At 40.6% G+C, this 16509-nt stretch overlaps 1 protein-coding gene and 1 long non-coding RNA gene across 2 annotated transcripts in view; one reads left to right on the forward strand and one right to left on the reverse strand.

Annotated features, from left to right (window-relative positions):
• LOC144070883 (neural-cadherin-like) overlaps positions 1–16509 on the reverse strand; it is a 107687-nt gene that overhangs the window by 86667 nt on the left and 4511 nt on the right. The gene's annotated exons all lie outside the window — the stretch shown is intronic.
• LOC144070886 (uncharacterized) overlaps positions 1–16509 on the forward strand; it is a 41434-nt gene that overhangs the window by 17771 nt on the left and 7154 nt on the right. Inside the window, exon 3 of the long non-coding RNA XR_013299487.1 lies at positions 16052–16143. This is a non-coding gene — a long non-coding RNA (uncharacterized LOC144070886). The remainder of the gene's footprint in view (positions 1–16051; positions 16144–16509) is intronic.

The raw sequence follows: 16509 nt of genomic DNA on the forward strand, positions 1-16509 counted from the left end.
CTCCCTCGGCATTAGTGAGTTTTCTGCGGGTAAGTTACGATCGCGCCGAGACGTCGTGGCGCGATCGGAGGGATTTGGACCCAGTAGCGGGGAAGCAGGAGGGGACGAGGCGAACTGTGCTCATGATAATAACTTTTAGTAACTTACAAAATAACAAGGACTTGTACATCCAAAACGAAACAGAACCGGAGCATGAAGAACAGTACCTTTGCAGCGATGTATGCAGTATCACGCAGTACGATCCGACAATAAATGCCAATTCAGTTGAGTTTAAATACACACATCCGGAAGTAATCATGAATCTCTCACAGCTGCTCGAACCTTACGCCAAGCCAGGAGGGACAAACGAGCTGCTCCTGACAGGGTTTTCTCTTCCCACATTCCAAAAACATGCACACTAGGCTAATTGTATGCTAAATTGTGCATAGGTATTGTGGTTGTCTGTCTTCTTGTTCCCTCCGATTGGGTGGGAAACAATTAAGGGTGTCCACATTTTTGGAAAATTTGTCTCCTTTAGTGTGTCTCCTCATTTTTTAGTAGTTTAAATAATGTCACCATGTTTAGTGCATTGTGGGATTCAGGACATGTGCATATTAAAAGCATTGCGGCCCTTGTTAAAATGGAAAAATGACTGGCTTTTATAGTGGTAGGGGCGGGCCAGCTTCAATTCCCATTTAAACCCCACCTGAAACAAAAAAACGTCAAAAATCCAGCAGTTTGACACCCCTGCCTTAGAGGATGTATAATGTTGCGTGACCACGCAGTGACAAAACGTAAAGGAAGGACAGTTCATCCAGCGTCCACGCTACAGAAAGCCTGACACGGTGTGCTTAAGTTGCATGTATTGTGCTTCGTTCGCATCAGCATGTGACCGAAGCGTGGCTTACAGGAAATGGCAGAGGAGGAGGAGGATTTAGTCCTCATTTAGACGACTAATCCAGTGAGCAGCCCGGGCTGTGAGGACCATCATCTCCTGTCATTAGCAACCGGCAAGATTAAGCAAGATCAATGTTTAGGACCCGCTGCGCCGCGGAAAAAATGGACCGTTAAAACCCTGACTGACGTGATTCGGGCCACGTTAGGCTGTTTATTAGGCACACTTGTCCAATTGCTCGTTAACAGAGGTGGGTGTTAACTAGGATTGCCACGATGACGTATTTTTGCAAGACAGTCGAGTCTCGCCCGATTTTGCGGATCTGCTGATACAAAATCCAGATCCAATACTGAGGAAAATGTTTAAAATTAGCACGTTCAAATCTTCCCCTCCCAATTTAAACAAAGGTGTCCAACATTAAAACCTTATTATTATTAAAACATTATTAGCAAAAACGAACTTGTTTTTGCAAATCAGCTGTGCAGCCAAAATAAGGTGCAATCAAGTTATGTTTAAATATATAGTTCTCATGAATACATTCATAAATAAAATAGTTCAATGCTCTCCTGATTTTAAAATTATATATATAGCGTAGGACTGTATATGTATTTTTTCAGTAATATTTTGTTGTTTGGAGCCATTGACAGTTACAGACATGAAATGTATTCCAATTGTAAAGACTGGCATTGAATAAATCATGTTTCACTACCGTTGACGCCGCTCAACGTCCAATCCGGTTTGACTGGATTCAATGGTCGCCTCCCAGTCAAAGTGGATTGGACGTGTATTACTATGAATAAAGTCTTTTCAAGAGTTAATTGAGTTACTTTTTAAAGCCACTACATTGCAATGATACCGATACTACATAGCTAAACACATTAAGGCAGGCGAAAAAATATATATATACATCCAAATTACGGTAGCGCCCGTTTGTGTGCAGAATTACTGAAATAATTCACATGGTAGCAGAAAGGCCAAGCAGTAATTATGAGTCAATAAAGTGCAAATGAAGAAAAACGGAGGCGATTCCAGAGCTTCTCGGTGAATTATGGACCATCTTTAAAAGCCTGCCTGCCTGCCTGCCTGCCATTTTCTTCTTCTTCAGTGTGCTTTTTTTGTGACAAGCGGCTAAAATGACTGCGGCGAGCTCTGGCCTCAGCTCCAGGTCTTGATCGTTAATGCGGGGCAGCGGCGCGTGTCTGCGTTTCCGCGGCCAGGCTGGCACGGCTAACGACGCAATGGCATCCCAATTGTGTTCTTCTCAGAACGGCTGGATCACGGAATTAAAGCGGCTATTCCTCAAGTCCTTTGAAAACAAAAAAACAACCCGATGTTTTTGAGAATCCACAACGGTTTTCCATTGGAACACGCCGCCATTGTCGGTTTCTCCGCTCGTCAAACCCGCCTACCGTTGTCTAAGCGGCGTTTTGCGAGGAAGGACGTGCTGTCTCCGAGGTGCTGTTCATCAGCTTGGAGAAGCTCGACATTATGTGCGCCTCAAGTACATGCGCTCCTCTAATCAGCAGTCATCTGGCAGGAACGGAGACGGAGACGCTGTCTGTGCGTCACAAAATGGATTCGATTACTAGGCCCAGGAATAGGAGTCATCTCTGTACGCTTGCTTTCTTCCTTTTCAACCTGATTATTCGTCGGGGAACTTTTCTGGGTGTCATTTGCAACTCTCCTATTTATCTGTTTGACAAAAGCGCCACTGCACTTCCACCCCCCCAAAAAATGGAAATAGGTGTCCAATTTTATTAGCTAATCTCCTCTCTGTTTTGTGACATGGGGAACACACTGTTCCAGACGAGGGGTGTTCCAAATATTTTTCTTCCGTCTGACCAATGGGGTTTCTGCAGAAATGAGCAGCACCTGAATGCAATCGACTGAGTAGACACTAGATTGGTGGAAATGGACAGTTTACATCTTTTGGAATAAAATGATGTGGTCAATGCGGCCCTTGAGGACCACGTTTGACATGCTGTTCTGGATCAGTGCTGTGCGAAACTACTGAACTACTGAATGGTAAATATCTTACATTTACGGCCCTTGATTCTATAAACAAGCATTGGTGATTGAAAAATGTATCATTTATCATCTGAGATTAAAACTGGGATTTTTTTAATGGTGCATTTTTGACTAATACCTTGTTTTTGGTTCCCATGTCTCTGTTAACTATGGCAACTAGCCTACATGTTAACCATCTAACACTGGTATATTTTACTGCAATTTAACCCCAAAGCAATTAGCCACACATTATTTGTCATTTGGTCATAGCAGTCTTCAATAAAATGTTTGTATCGAAGGAAAATAGGCTAATGGTCCACTTTCTCATTTTGTTTTCTACTAAACAAATTATGTTTTGTTCAGTAATGTTTCTTTGAGTAGTGTCATTTTTTAATTACCGTATTTTCACGAATATAGGGCGCACATAAAAGTCTTAAATTTTCTCCAAAATGGACAGGGCGCCTTATAATCCAGTGCGCCTTATATATGGACCAATTCTAAAATTGTTTTCATGATAAAATAAAATAAATCAGTCGATAGGGTACACCATCCTCTACAGCTCTCACAACTACGGCAAGCAGCCCCCGACTCTACTATTTTCCCCGTAGAAAAAGTACTGCGCAGTAACTTCTAGGATATATATACTTCTTTTGTCAATACACCTAATGGATTGTGGCCTGGCCATCGAAATCAACACAGCTTTACGAAGCATGGAAGACAGCGTTGGAATAGTTACGCTAGCTACTAGCTAGCTACTATTTGCGAATGGATTGTGGCCGCCTGGACGAACGTATAAAACTCAGCGTTTTCGATGACTCATTTGGACAATTGTTCGATTCGGACACAGAAAATGAGGACTGATGGATTTGTGGGTGATGATGACGTGAGTACATTGTAAAATGGCTAAATAAAGTACAACCGAACTCAGTTTTGCTTCCGTTGCCTTTTTAAAAACGTGTTTTTAGCGTTTGGGTGTAGCGTGTATGTTTAAGCTGGTGTATGTTTTGCCATGCCTGGCTGCGTCTATAAAAATGGTGCGTCCTTTGTGTGTGTAAAATACAGAAATACCACTCGTTACTGACACTGCGGCTAAAAATATGATGTGCCGTATAGGCGTGAAAATACGGTAATGCCAACCCAATTGAATTATGCCAATATTTAAGTGACTAGCGCTTCCTAGTGTTAAAGGAGATAAGTGCAAATGACTGTTGGCTAAACTCAAGCTTCTTGTGCGGGCCGTGTTCAATGATAATGTTAGTGTTTGCTCTACTTGTTTTGTATCTTCTCTATGTTGGTATTGAGTGGAATGTTTGCTGTCCTCATACCCTTCTTTTGTGGTATTCCAAACATTTATCTCAGTTAACCCTCAGGGTTTGTTTTCTTTTTTTTTCAACCGTTGACCTTTTTGTCACGTACGCGTTTTATGACTTCCTTTTCGTGTTCGCGTGTTTATTTGAGTTTAAGAAAAAAAAAAAGCTTACCACGCCACCTTGGTATGAGTTGTCTGCTCCGGGGGGTCCAAACATGTTTTTTCCAACGCGGACAAAGCGTAACAATTTTCTGAGCAATTTAGCATCTGCAATATTTCCTTATTTACAGCATATGAAAAAAACTGCATTGAGGTCAGAGTTCAATTTGTAAACCCTTCAAAATGTCTAAGTGTCTGCGTTTAGCGGTGCCCTTTGGTCCACTGGGAGCTGAGCGCCGACCACTTTCCCGCTCACTTAATTGGACCTCGGGGTACTAAAAGTTGCAAAACGCAACGGCATATAGACAAATAAGCACCATGGATCCCGACGCCAGCTCGGACTCGCCATCGGGCGTAAGGCGGGTAGACATTGTGGTGTTTAAGGATGGTCCTATCAGTGCATTTCTCTCTCTGAGTCTTTGGGAGCTGACAGCAACAGTCTGTCAGGGGTCATTTTGTGACATACAAATTGTTGTTTAAAATGTTGTTTTGTGCGTGGAAGCAAAACAGCTCCTGGTTGAATCGATACCGTCCGATCGATGCGGCTCCGCTGGGATGCCAACGAAAAGCTATCTGGCACGCAGGGGGAGAAATTTGGATATGGAAAGAAAATAATGGAAGGGAAAGTCCTCCTGGTCCAAGGGATTGGACGTCTATCGCTATCAATGGTAGCCAATAGATTAATCTTCTTTAGCACTCCTACACTCTTTTGAAAATATTTACAAAGCACATTTTTGGCATTTAATAACTTGAAATAGCACAATCAACAGAATGTGAACCAAAACCCAAAGGAAATGACCAGAAATTACCAGGAAGGATCCCCAAAAAATATCCTAAAACAAGGGTGTCAAACTCGGGTTGGTTCGCGGGCCGCAATAACATCAACTCGATTTCATGTGGGCCGGACCATTTTAAATATAATATTTAGATATTTTTTTTTAAATTGGATTATAAGAACTGGATCAAAAGCCCTAAATATTCAGTTTTTTAATAGATATAAAACTGTTTATTTAAACTTTTTTCCTAGTAAGGGAAAACATCTAATAATCATTGAACATTTTTTTAAATTGTATTCAATATTAAAGTGGAAAACCGAAAATATTTTTATATATTTATTTTTAGATTTTACAAAATGCTTTTTGACCTAAAAACACCAAAAGAAAAAAATGGATAAAAAGTTGCAATTATTGATTTAAAAAGGGGAAAATCAGGAAATATAATATACATCTATAATCTTCATTTGAATTTGATCCTAAAACAGAAAGTTGACACTCATGATTTACTTACTCGGGCCGCACAAAATGATGCGGCGGGCCAGATTTGGCCCCCGGGCCGCCACTTTGATAGCTGTGCCCTAAAATGTACTAGTAGTGACTTAAAATGGGCAAGAAGTGACTAATAAGAACGCTAAATTGTCTACCATTGATGTTCTTTATGTTCATTTCATGCATACCCTCCCACTCCAAACGGATTGGACGCCTACTACGTCAATGAGTTGACATCATAAAATATCGTAAATGCTGTCAATTAAAATGAGTTTATCTCATGTCGATGTCCACTCATTTCAAAAGGGATGATAGCTGTAAAAGAACCTTGCTTCATTCACTACCAACCCTTCTACTTCAATTGGATTGGACACCATTTCAGTAGCAATACTTTGATGCTTTTCCTTACTTTTCCAACCTTACTTGGTACCCCACTCATCTATAGATGATAGTTTCGTGCACTATTTTACTTTATATAACTGCAGTCTATTTAAATACAATCTAGACCAAGGGTGTCAGACTACCGGTTGGTTCGCGGGCCACTTTAACGTCAACTTGATTTCACGTGGGCCGGACCATTTTAGATATAATATTTCGATTTTTTTTTTATAACTGGATTAAAATCCCTGAATATTCATTTTTTATAGATCTAAAACAATGTTTATTTTAGCTTTTTTAAATATATTTTTAGATTTTACAAAATGATTTTTGAACTAAAAACAGAAAAAAATGGATTAAAAAATTACCATTATTGATTTAAAAGGGGGAAAATCAGGAAATGTAATATACATCTATTCTCTTCATTTTAATTTGATCCTAAAACAGAAAGTTGGCACTCATGATTTACTTTCCCGGGTCACACAAAAGGATGCGGCAGGCCAGATTTGGCCCCCGGGCCACCACTTTGACACATGTGATCTAGACGATCAGAAATCTTTTAGTTACTGCCGTTTATGTTGTAATTAGAATAACTACTTTCTCATCCACATTTAGCCAAACCCTCGTTCAGGGGCACCAAATGTTCCAACAAACCGACTCACATTGTGTCCTATGGGAAGAACCCAATTTAAAACGTAACGCTCATCTGTCGAAGACAATATATGGCGTGCGCTGTCGGTCGGGGAGGTCCGCGAAATGTTTTGCCGGAGTGCACCTGCCTCCTTGCTTTGCCGGTGGGTGACAATGCACGCGCTAATGGGCATCAATAATGTAAGCCCGCATGCAGCCGTGAGTGCCCTCAGCTGCCGTGCAAAATGCCCCCAACGTTCCTCCCCCGACCGCCATTGACGCCAAATGTATCACATGTGACGTTATCAACGATTGTTTCTACGATTGTACTGCGCAAATATGGAGCGCTACACATTATAATTATGTATTTGTCGACGGATTCAAATCAGAGAAATGTTCTTCTGCTCGAGGTGGTTTGAGCTGGGAACGACAATACTTTGGTGGACGGCACGGTAAAATCTGCAATTCCTTAAGGCTTGTAGAACACAAAAATAGTCAGAGACGAATATGCTGACTCACTTTTGAAGTGGAAAACACTCCTGTAGGCCTCATGTGGGCTGACTTTTATCCAGGATTACAGAATATCTGTGTCATGAGAAGTTTTTTTTTTTACTGTATGCAGTGTCCAACTCATTTTTCATCACACTTAACTGATCAGGGTTGGTCTCTTTCGGGGTGTATTTTTTTTATTTTTTATTATGATCTGGTTTTTACCTCTGTGTGCTTGTCTTTGAGATTTCAATTGAATTGAATTCAATGCGGGCAGTCCGGTGGCGCGAGTGGTTAGTGCGTCGGTCTCGCAGCTCTGGGGTCCTGGGTTCAAATCCAGGTCATGTCCATCTGTGGTGAGTTTGCATGTTCGCCTGTGTGGGTTTCCTCTGGGTGCTCTGGATTCCTCCCACATTCCAAAAACATGCATGGTAGGCAGATTGGACACTCTAAATAGCGCCTAGCTATGAGTGTGAGCGTAGAAGGTTGTCCGTCTCCTCGTACCCTGCGATTGGCTGGCCACTGATTCAGGGTGTCCCCCGCCTCTGGCCCGGAGTCAGCTGGGATAGGCTCCAGCACCCCCTGCGACCCTAATAAGGATGAAGCGGTTCAAAAACAGAGATGAGATGAGATGAATTCAAATGCCTTTATTGTCATTGTACACTGAGATTTAGTGCATCACCACAAAGTACACACATAAGTAGGCATAAAAAAAAAAGAAATTTTATAAACATGAAATGAGGTAGAAAAGTCACTCAAAGTCAAAGATGAGAATTAAAAACTGAAGTAAATATCTGAGAACATTACTTATTGATATGCATCTGGCAGCGTTTTGCCATATTATACTGCAGTGACAGTTCTTCATTGAGTCTCCCTTAATTCATTCCTCAGTCCAAAACTGATTAATTTCACCTGATTTGGTCCGCCCCCTTGTGTCTCAGCCAATCCGCTTCCTCTCAGGTCCCCCACCTGTTCCTCACTGTCTCATCAACCTCTGTCAGTCTATTTACAAACTCCCTGTCGGCGTCAGATTAGATTCTCTGTTTATATACTCATATATTATATATATTGTCTTCGGTGCTCCAGTTTCTGTCCACAGTAAGTTATCTAAAATTGCCCTTTTGTTTCTTACCCCATGATTTTTGTCCTAAAGCTTTTGTTTGGTCATCTAGTTAAGATTTATTGAAGATCTTTTTAGTGCACCCCTATTCTTGGTATACGTCCATCTGTCCTATCTTGCACATGTGTCTGTTCCCCAACTTGAAATGGATCGAGCATCTCTTGCCATCAATTGCTGTGAAAATCTAACATCGTATTAGCGGGTAAGACCAGCTGTTCTTTTTTTTCCCCCCCTGCTTTTCAAAGGGCAGTAAAGTAGCTCCGCCTATCTAGCCGATTGAGACAAACGATATCGAACGTCTGCCCTTTCGCCAACTATACGGTAGTATTGTATTTTCCCTCTCTATCCTGCAGCCATCTGTTGGCTTGGCTCCGCCTCATTCCTCCACGCCCCGCAATACTTTGTCTTTTCTGACCTCTGAGCAATTTAAGATTATGTTCCGGCAAACACAATACCCCGACTAATCGGCCCGGCCTTCCCTTATCGTCTTCTGCAGGATACACACACACACACACATACACACACACACGCCATCTTGTTCCATTTTCCAGCTTTCATATGTTTTTTTATCCTTCCTCACCTTTTGACCCCTGAAACCTTTTTCTGGCTTAAGTCATTTGGTTTGCAGTTTTGTGCTGTCCTTTTGACCCCCCTAATAGCGCAGCCTGGTGTTCACTTTACTTATAATTCTCGGTAGAACGTCGTCGATGTCTTCTGTAATAGTTTCGGATGGAAATTAATGTTGAGATAAGGTACTGTGAAGGAGAACTTGATAGAATAGGGTGGGAAATAAGTGGAAATGCAAATTCTTGGAAAATCCCTGGAGATTTAATGTTTTTTTTATTGATTTTAATACCTTTTTAGGTCCCTTTCCTGTTAGCTCTTTGGCTGCCATTGCTAATGTTTGTTTATTTAGGTTGCAAAATGTTACCATGTAACCAGGATTTATTTTTTTGTAAACATTTAATGGTTGTTTTGTTCAAAATGTATATAGATATGAATGCATTTCTGAATACTGGTTTATATTTTTTTTTTTTTAAACCTAACTAGATTTTTTTAAAGCATGATTTTAGTTATTAATAATAAGAATGGTATTTTTAAAAAAAACAGTTCAGAACATAAAAACTATATATGCTGTTAAAGTTCCTACTGTATATGGATAGTGAAATATGAAGTTATAAATAAAATACAGCTGTAAAAATTCATCAAATTATTTTATTATCCTTGTTTTGGTGTGACAGGGTTATTTTAGCATTTACTTTAGTTTAATCCATTGAATAAAAATGCAATTTTCTTTTTTTTTGAACCATTTTGACAAAAATCACCATCCTTATTGCAATTCTAAGAAAACCAATGACCTTAACCACAACAGCAGGAAGGAAAAATGACTGCTTATTAATCACTGCCTTCCATTGACAGCTATTGACATCCATTTCTTAACAAGGGGGGCTGAATGATCGCTGCTGGCCCTCCCAGCCAAATGGAATTGGCCATCAATTGCCAATGAGACAAGCACATATCTAGCACTCATTCTTTACTCATGCTTTTTAGCCTCGATTTTATGTATTTATTTTTTTATTAAACTAGAAATTCTCCGTCTCTCCAAGCTTTCAACTTGAAGGGTTCTTTTATGCTTTCAGGAGATGTTTGTTTTGCTATGAACACCATTACAACTTAACCAGGCCATCCATCAAAGTGCCATTGTTTAAGAAAAAAATAAAATAAAGAACACCGTGTGCATCATTAAATTATGTAAATACGTCTGCCCTCCCTATGGAGGACACGCAAGGTCCACTTATGTTTGTCTCCTAGATCATAACTTGCATGAGCATAACTGCAACATGATGCAAATCCATCATACCTACTAATAATTCAATAACAATGAATTATTTGCAGTATTTTGGAGAGAAGTGCTCGACAGAATATAAACCAGTGAATAATAAAACAATGGGAATAATAAAATTTCAAGTACTAACTGATTACTAATGGTTGACGATTTAGGAGGAAAAACTACATTAGAAGTTGCACTTTTCAGGCTTTTGATATATTTGGTTAAATCTTTCGGATGGTTTCTCTGGGATGGTGTGGGTTTTCTCTGGGTACTCCAGTCTCCTCCCACCTCCTCAAAACATGCTTATTAGATTGTCCTCTCATTTTAGATGAGCACCCCCGTGAACTCGAATGTATAAATCGTCTGGAATATTTTTAAACATTGTTTTTCTGTAAACCAGACACCTCAAAGAAATAATGTTAGCTATAATAAATATAATCAACAAAAAGAGAGAAGTTTGACACACCCAACCAGTGGCGGGCCGTCAGGGCCTTCAAGGCCTTCTCTGCTGGCCTAAGAAATATCTGAATCATATATTATATTTTGTCCATCAATACTTATTAAATAATTCCAAATGGTCTGTTAGCTTCCTTTCATTGCTTTTCCCCCTGGTTGCACTGCTTCCAGATGTGTTTTCATATTGAAGCATTAAACCAATCACATTTCAGCCATTATTTGTTGCCAGGGTCAGAAATATGCCTCAAGGCCTTCACAATCAGTTCTGCGGGCTCTGCTGCATTAAACAAGCGTCGATAAGACTGTTGCTTTAACTAATCAGATTTCGAGTTGGCAACAGCACAATGCCTTGTCGCAAGCATAGGGATGCGTCATTACCTTCTCGCTGGCGTATGGATATGTCATCGCTTTCACCAACTTTGATTGGCTAGTGATAGAGTAGGCGGGCCAAAGCTACCAAACTTTATCTGGAGCGAGGTGCACAAGCAAATATATTGTTGTGTTGATTTAAAGCCAATTTCAAGAGGGACTTTTCAAAAGAAAAAAGCTGGACATCATTGAGAAAGGTCGGACAACTCCAAAGCAAGCAAATCTGTCACAACCGGCAACGAACATTTTCAGCACTAAATCGAATAAAAAAGGAATGCCAGAAATACAACAGGACAGGCTCGACTTTCGGCATTAGCTTCGATGGCGATAGAAAAGAAGGAAGGAAAAAAAGGAGGATGGATATTGTGTACAGTTAAAAAGGATTTTTGGTGAGTAAAATATGGCTATATTCCTAAATAATATTTTAATTGTATGAGGTTATTATTGATTATTTTTATGTGTCGCAGCTGTAGACGCAGTAGAGGTTTTATAGCCATAAAATAGTTTTTGAGGGTTGGATTGAAGGCGTCGCTAGAAAATGCACGGACCGCCGCTGCTATTACATATAAATATATATATAGCGGTTTTCATATGGAAGTATTTAACCAATCACATTTCAGCCATTTGTTGTTACCAGGGTCAGAAATATGCCTCAAGGCCTTCACAATCAGTTCTGCAGGCTCTGCTGCATTAAACAAGCATCGATAAGACTGTTGCTTTAACCAATCAGATTTCGAGTTGGCAACACTACAATTTCTTGTCGCAGGCGTAGGGATACCTCACCACTTTCACCAACTATGATTGGCTAGTGATTAGCCAGAGCTACCAAACTGTATTTGGAGCGAGCTTTACAAGCAAATATATTGTTGTGTTGATTTAAAGCCATTTTCAAGACGGACTATGCCAGAAATACGACAGGACAGGCTCGACTTTCAGCATTAGCTTCTATGGCGATAGAAAAGAAGGAAGAAAGAAAGGAGGATGGATAATGTGTACAGTTAAAAATGATTTTTGGTGAGTAAAATATGGCTATATTCCGAAATAATATTTCAATTGTGGGCCCGGTTCTGATATCTGAAAAGCTCCAATGTTTGTATTTAATCACTAAATGCTGCTAGGAAGTGGATTTTACCCCGTTTTAGTGCAATTTTTGCCGTTTCGCCATTGACGTCCATCGCTGTCTTTTCCCGGGAAAAGCACCTCCTGGCCCGGTTGTAATGTCTGAAAAGCTCCAGTATTTGTATTTAATCATTAAATGCTGCTAGGAAGTGGATTTTACCCGTTGAAGGGGCTACGAGATAATGCAAGGACCGCCACTGCACCCAACTAAGAGCAAATGATTTCAAATTGCAAAAACGTATACGTATGTGATATTAATGATTAAATAAATATAAAATCTAATTTATATGGTGTTATTTTGGGGAGTCTGCCTGACTATAGTTTATGAATTGGACGTCTACCGCTATCAACAACACTGAAATATGATCATTCCATGCCAACTTTTTTTTTCTTATTTCCAGAGGAAATCAATTGTTTCCACGTTTACCTGGTGCCTTTATTTTTTTATTTACCTGCTCAGTCATGCAGAATAGTGGATGTGAGTGCCTTTTTTTCTGCTGGGACACTGTTTGAAATACTCCCACTGTGGTTGTTTGTGTTGTGTTATTTATTGAAAAGGCATTCGGACAAAATAGGTTTTGTCAGATGACATGGAGAGAAAATCAAGAGAGGGGAAAAACAACGGGGAACAGCAGCCGAATAATACTACCGGGTAATGTTCGGGGGGTGCTTCAGCACTGCTGGAGTTTCTAAGGAAGTCTTGGGAAAGTGCTCTTGTTTAAAAAAAAAAACACACACATTCTTCACTGCTTTTTATTCATTGAAGCCACATGTTCAAAAATCACCTACGTTGGCTTCATGGTTATTCATTCGCTTTCCGTGCCGCTTATCCTCACAAGTATCGTGGGATGCTGGAACTTATCCCAGCTAATTTTGGGCAGTAGGCATGGTGTCATTTGCCAGCCAATCAGCAGGGCGCAATGAAACAGACAACCACTCATGCTTACAATCACAATCACACTTCCTAGTGCATGGGTGTCAAAGTGCCGGCCTGGGGGCCAAATCTGGCCCGCCAAATCATTTTGTGCGGCCCGAGAAAGTAAATCATGAGTTCCGACTTTCTGTTTTAGGATCAAATTCAAATGATAAATGTAACTTACATTTCCTGATTTTCCCCTTTTTAAAAACAATCACTGCAATTTTTTCATCCAATTTTTTTCTTGTGTTTTAGGTCAAAAAGCATTTTGTAAAATCTCAAAATAAATATATTAATTTCCATTTTCCACTTTAATATTGAACATAATTAAAAATATATTTTGTTTCCATTTGAAATAAAAAACACGATTAAAAGAAATTTTACATTACTAAGAAAAAAGCTCAAATAAACATTGTTTTAGATCTATAAAAACAGATTATTTTTGGCTTTTAATCCAGTTCTTTTAATCCAATTTTTGAAGAAAAAATCTAAAAATTAGATCTAAAATGGTCTGGCCCACATGAAATGGAGTTGACGTTAATGCGGCCCGCGAACCAACCCGAGTTTGACACCCCTGACCTAGTGGGACTCGAACCCGAACTGCTTGCACGAGCATCTGGTGGAATAACCACTACGCCATGGCATAAATTCTTAAATTATTATTTTTTTCTTAAAATGAAAACAAGTCCACATTCTGCATTGCCTTCAGAAATAAGAGTGGCAAGTTGAAATATTCATACTTGCTTAAAGTGGTCGAATACGAGTTGAAACTGCAGTATCTTAATCAGTAGAGTTAATTAGAAAATAGCAACGATGTATGACTAATGCATCAGTGGCAAAAAGCGTAATCTTATCACACAGTATTCCAATACACGCCGGATTGAAAGTTTCCACTTAAATTATGCGCTTTGAGCTCTACTTTGTTTCAAGAACTGGAAAATATGATTTGATTCTTTTCAACACTTCATAAGTCAAGAGAACGCAATATATAGCGTGTTGATGAAACATGTTCCCGTAGAGCAATAACGAGAAATAAAAAATAGACTACACAGTAGTATGTCATTGAGAATGCCTGACTCCCATCCCGGCTTATCTGTACTGCGCCAGAACAGAGCAACTTTAAAGTGCCCGCCTCTACAAACCCACAAAGTAGAAAAATCTCAATGTAATAACAATTTTCTGAACAGTCACCTAGATCATGCCAACTAGATCCCATGTGGGCTTGACCAGTATATTTTTTTATGCCCAAAAAGTTAACGGATTTTCTCACACATGCCGTATTTGTAGTTAAAAAAAATTGGTGACTGAATCAATAGTACGGCTTATATGCGCTTAAATTAGACTTGGCATGCACGAAACTGCAAGGTGACCAGATGAAAGGGAAATAGAGAAAAGATAAACAGATAAAACGCTAACCAAAATTTATTTTGAGGTCTATGAATGAAATTCAATTAAAAAAAAACTGTTTTTCATAAAACGTGAAAAAACTCACTTGTACCCCTGCCCGTGACCGGACGCTTGGTCGACCGGACGCTTGGTCGACCGGATGCTTGGTCGACCGGACGCTTGGTCGACCGGACGCTTGGTCGACCGGACGCTTGGTCGACTGGACGCTTGGTCGACCGGACGCTTGGTCGACCGGACGCTTGGTCGACCGGACGCTTGGTCGACCGGACGCTTGGTCGACCGGACGCTTGGTCGACCGGACGCTTGGTCGACCGGACGCTTGGTCGACCGGACGCTTGGTCGACCGGACGCTTGGTCGACCGGACGCTTGGTCGACCGGACGCTTGGTCGACCGGACGCTTGGTCGACCGGACGCTTGGTCGACCGGACGCTTGGTCGACCGGACGCTTGGTCGACCGGACGCTTGGTCGACCGGACGCTTGGTCGACCGGACGCTTGGTCGACCGGACGCTTGGTCGACCGGACGCTTGGTCGACCGGACGCTTGGTCGCCGGGTTCGCTCGCTGTCAAACTATGACAGAGTTTACTGTTGATATTTTGATATTACATATTGAGATATTAAACTCACTCTCTCTCATGATTATAATTTTGAGAGCTGGTTTCAACAGTAACAACCCGGTGACCAAACGTCCGCTCGACCAAACGTCTTTCGATGAAACGTTCCAGTACCGTGCCTGCCACTGTTCGCTCAGGGCGCCGCCATTTTACCCAGGGATGATAAACTAGATACGCGAGAAAATACGGTAACTAACTTGTCGCCGTTTGGTGTCCAATCTATTTTATAGGGACGTATGAACGATTGTCAATGGCCGTGAAAGATGAGCATTCAGAGCTAATTTAAGCGAATTGGACATCTATCGTACATTATCAAAATTGTGGTCGGCCTTGAATAACCGCTACGTGTGAATACACTCTGTGAAGCGGTTAGTGGAGCAGCAAGCTTAGCATTGTCGCAAAGCACCAACAGAACAATGTGGATATTGTTGAGCCTATTTTAAAGAGTTATTGAAAGAACACTAATACCGTCATAGTCCAGCCGCGAGCAATAAAAATGTTAATGTCAAAGAAGAAAAGGAGCCTGCTTGGAGCGTGTTTTTAAAATGACAGATTTGCAGTGTGGCCATATGCCAACCGAATGTGAAAAGGAAGGACAATAATCCTCGCCTTTCCGAGCCCCGCCATCGTACATATTGCACTATTTGTAAGGTCAGCACGCAGGAAGTGTTACTTGACTCGAATATTCTTCAAACTGATGGCCGAGCGGTGTGTTTGGCATTCAGAGCGGGAGACGTGCCGGCCATTCTGAACCAGCACTGGGGGCCTCGTTAGAACAGACTTTTTTTTCGCTCAGATGACCAAATGAAACGTGTTCATAAATAGTGCAGAGGCAAATTAATACGGTGGATTTGAGGTATTTGTCTCCTCAAACTCCAGAATACGTTAAAAAGGCATGATGTGGACTTGTTTTGGGCAACCTGTTATATTATACAGTCGTGCCTCTTCTTATGAAAGCTTCTATATATGAAATATTCAGGTTATGAAAAGCCTCAACGGGGTAGATATGGTCCCAGATATGTTAACAATCCAAGTTAGGAAACGTCAAGTGAAATCAAGCATTCACCAAAAGGTAAATTGACTTCCTGTATTTTTTTTTCTTGCTAGAGCTGCTCTTCCATTGGCTGTCTCGCAACACCTTGATGGCCTCCTATTGGCTAGCAGGAAGCTGCCTCTCCATGATGCGCATCTGTCCGACAGTAAGTTCCTGATTCGTATGCCTGCGTTTGTCGCAGAGTTCTAACATGTTTCTCAAGTTTTTTGGAGTGTGCCTAACATAATTTTAAGTTGTTTATGTGCATGTATGTGTATGTATGTTTACTAAGCTGCCACTCGCATTTCCTCCCCATTGAAAAATGTCTGTATTTCTTATTCATTTTAATGGCCTAATAGTGAATTTTTGTATATTTTTTTCCTCTATTTTGCTTACGTATTACATACAAAATTGCCATACTTTTTTTCCAAGGAGCTTTTACGGGTTAGTACTAAAGATAGTGGAACGAAATTATGAAACCACTTCTGGATCAAATGCATTTCATAAGTAGAAGTACCGCTTCACATATCAT

This window comes from Stigmatopora argus, chromosome 3 (assembly GCF_051989625.1).
Source record: "Stigmatopora argus isolate UIUO_Sarg chromosome 3, RoL_Sarg_1.0, whole genome shotgun sequence".
Lineage (NCBI taxonomy): Eukaryota > Metazoa > Chordata > Actinopteri > Syngnathiformes > Syngnathidae > Stigmatopora > Stigmatopora argus.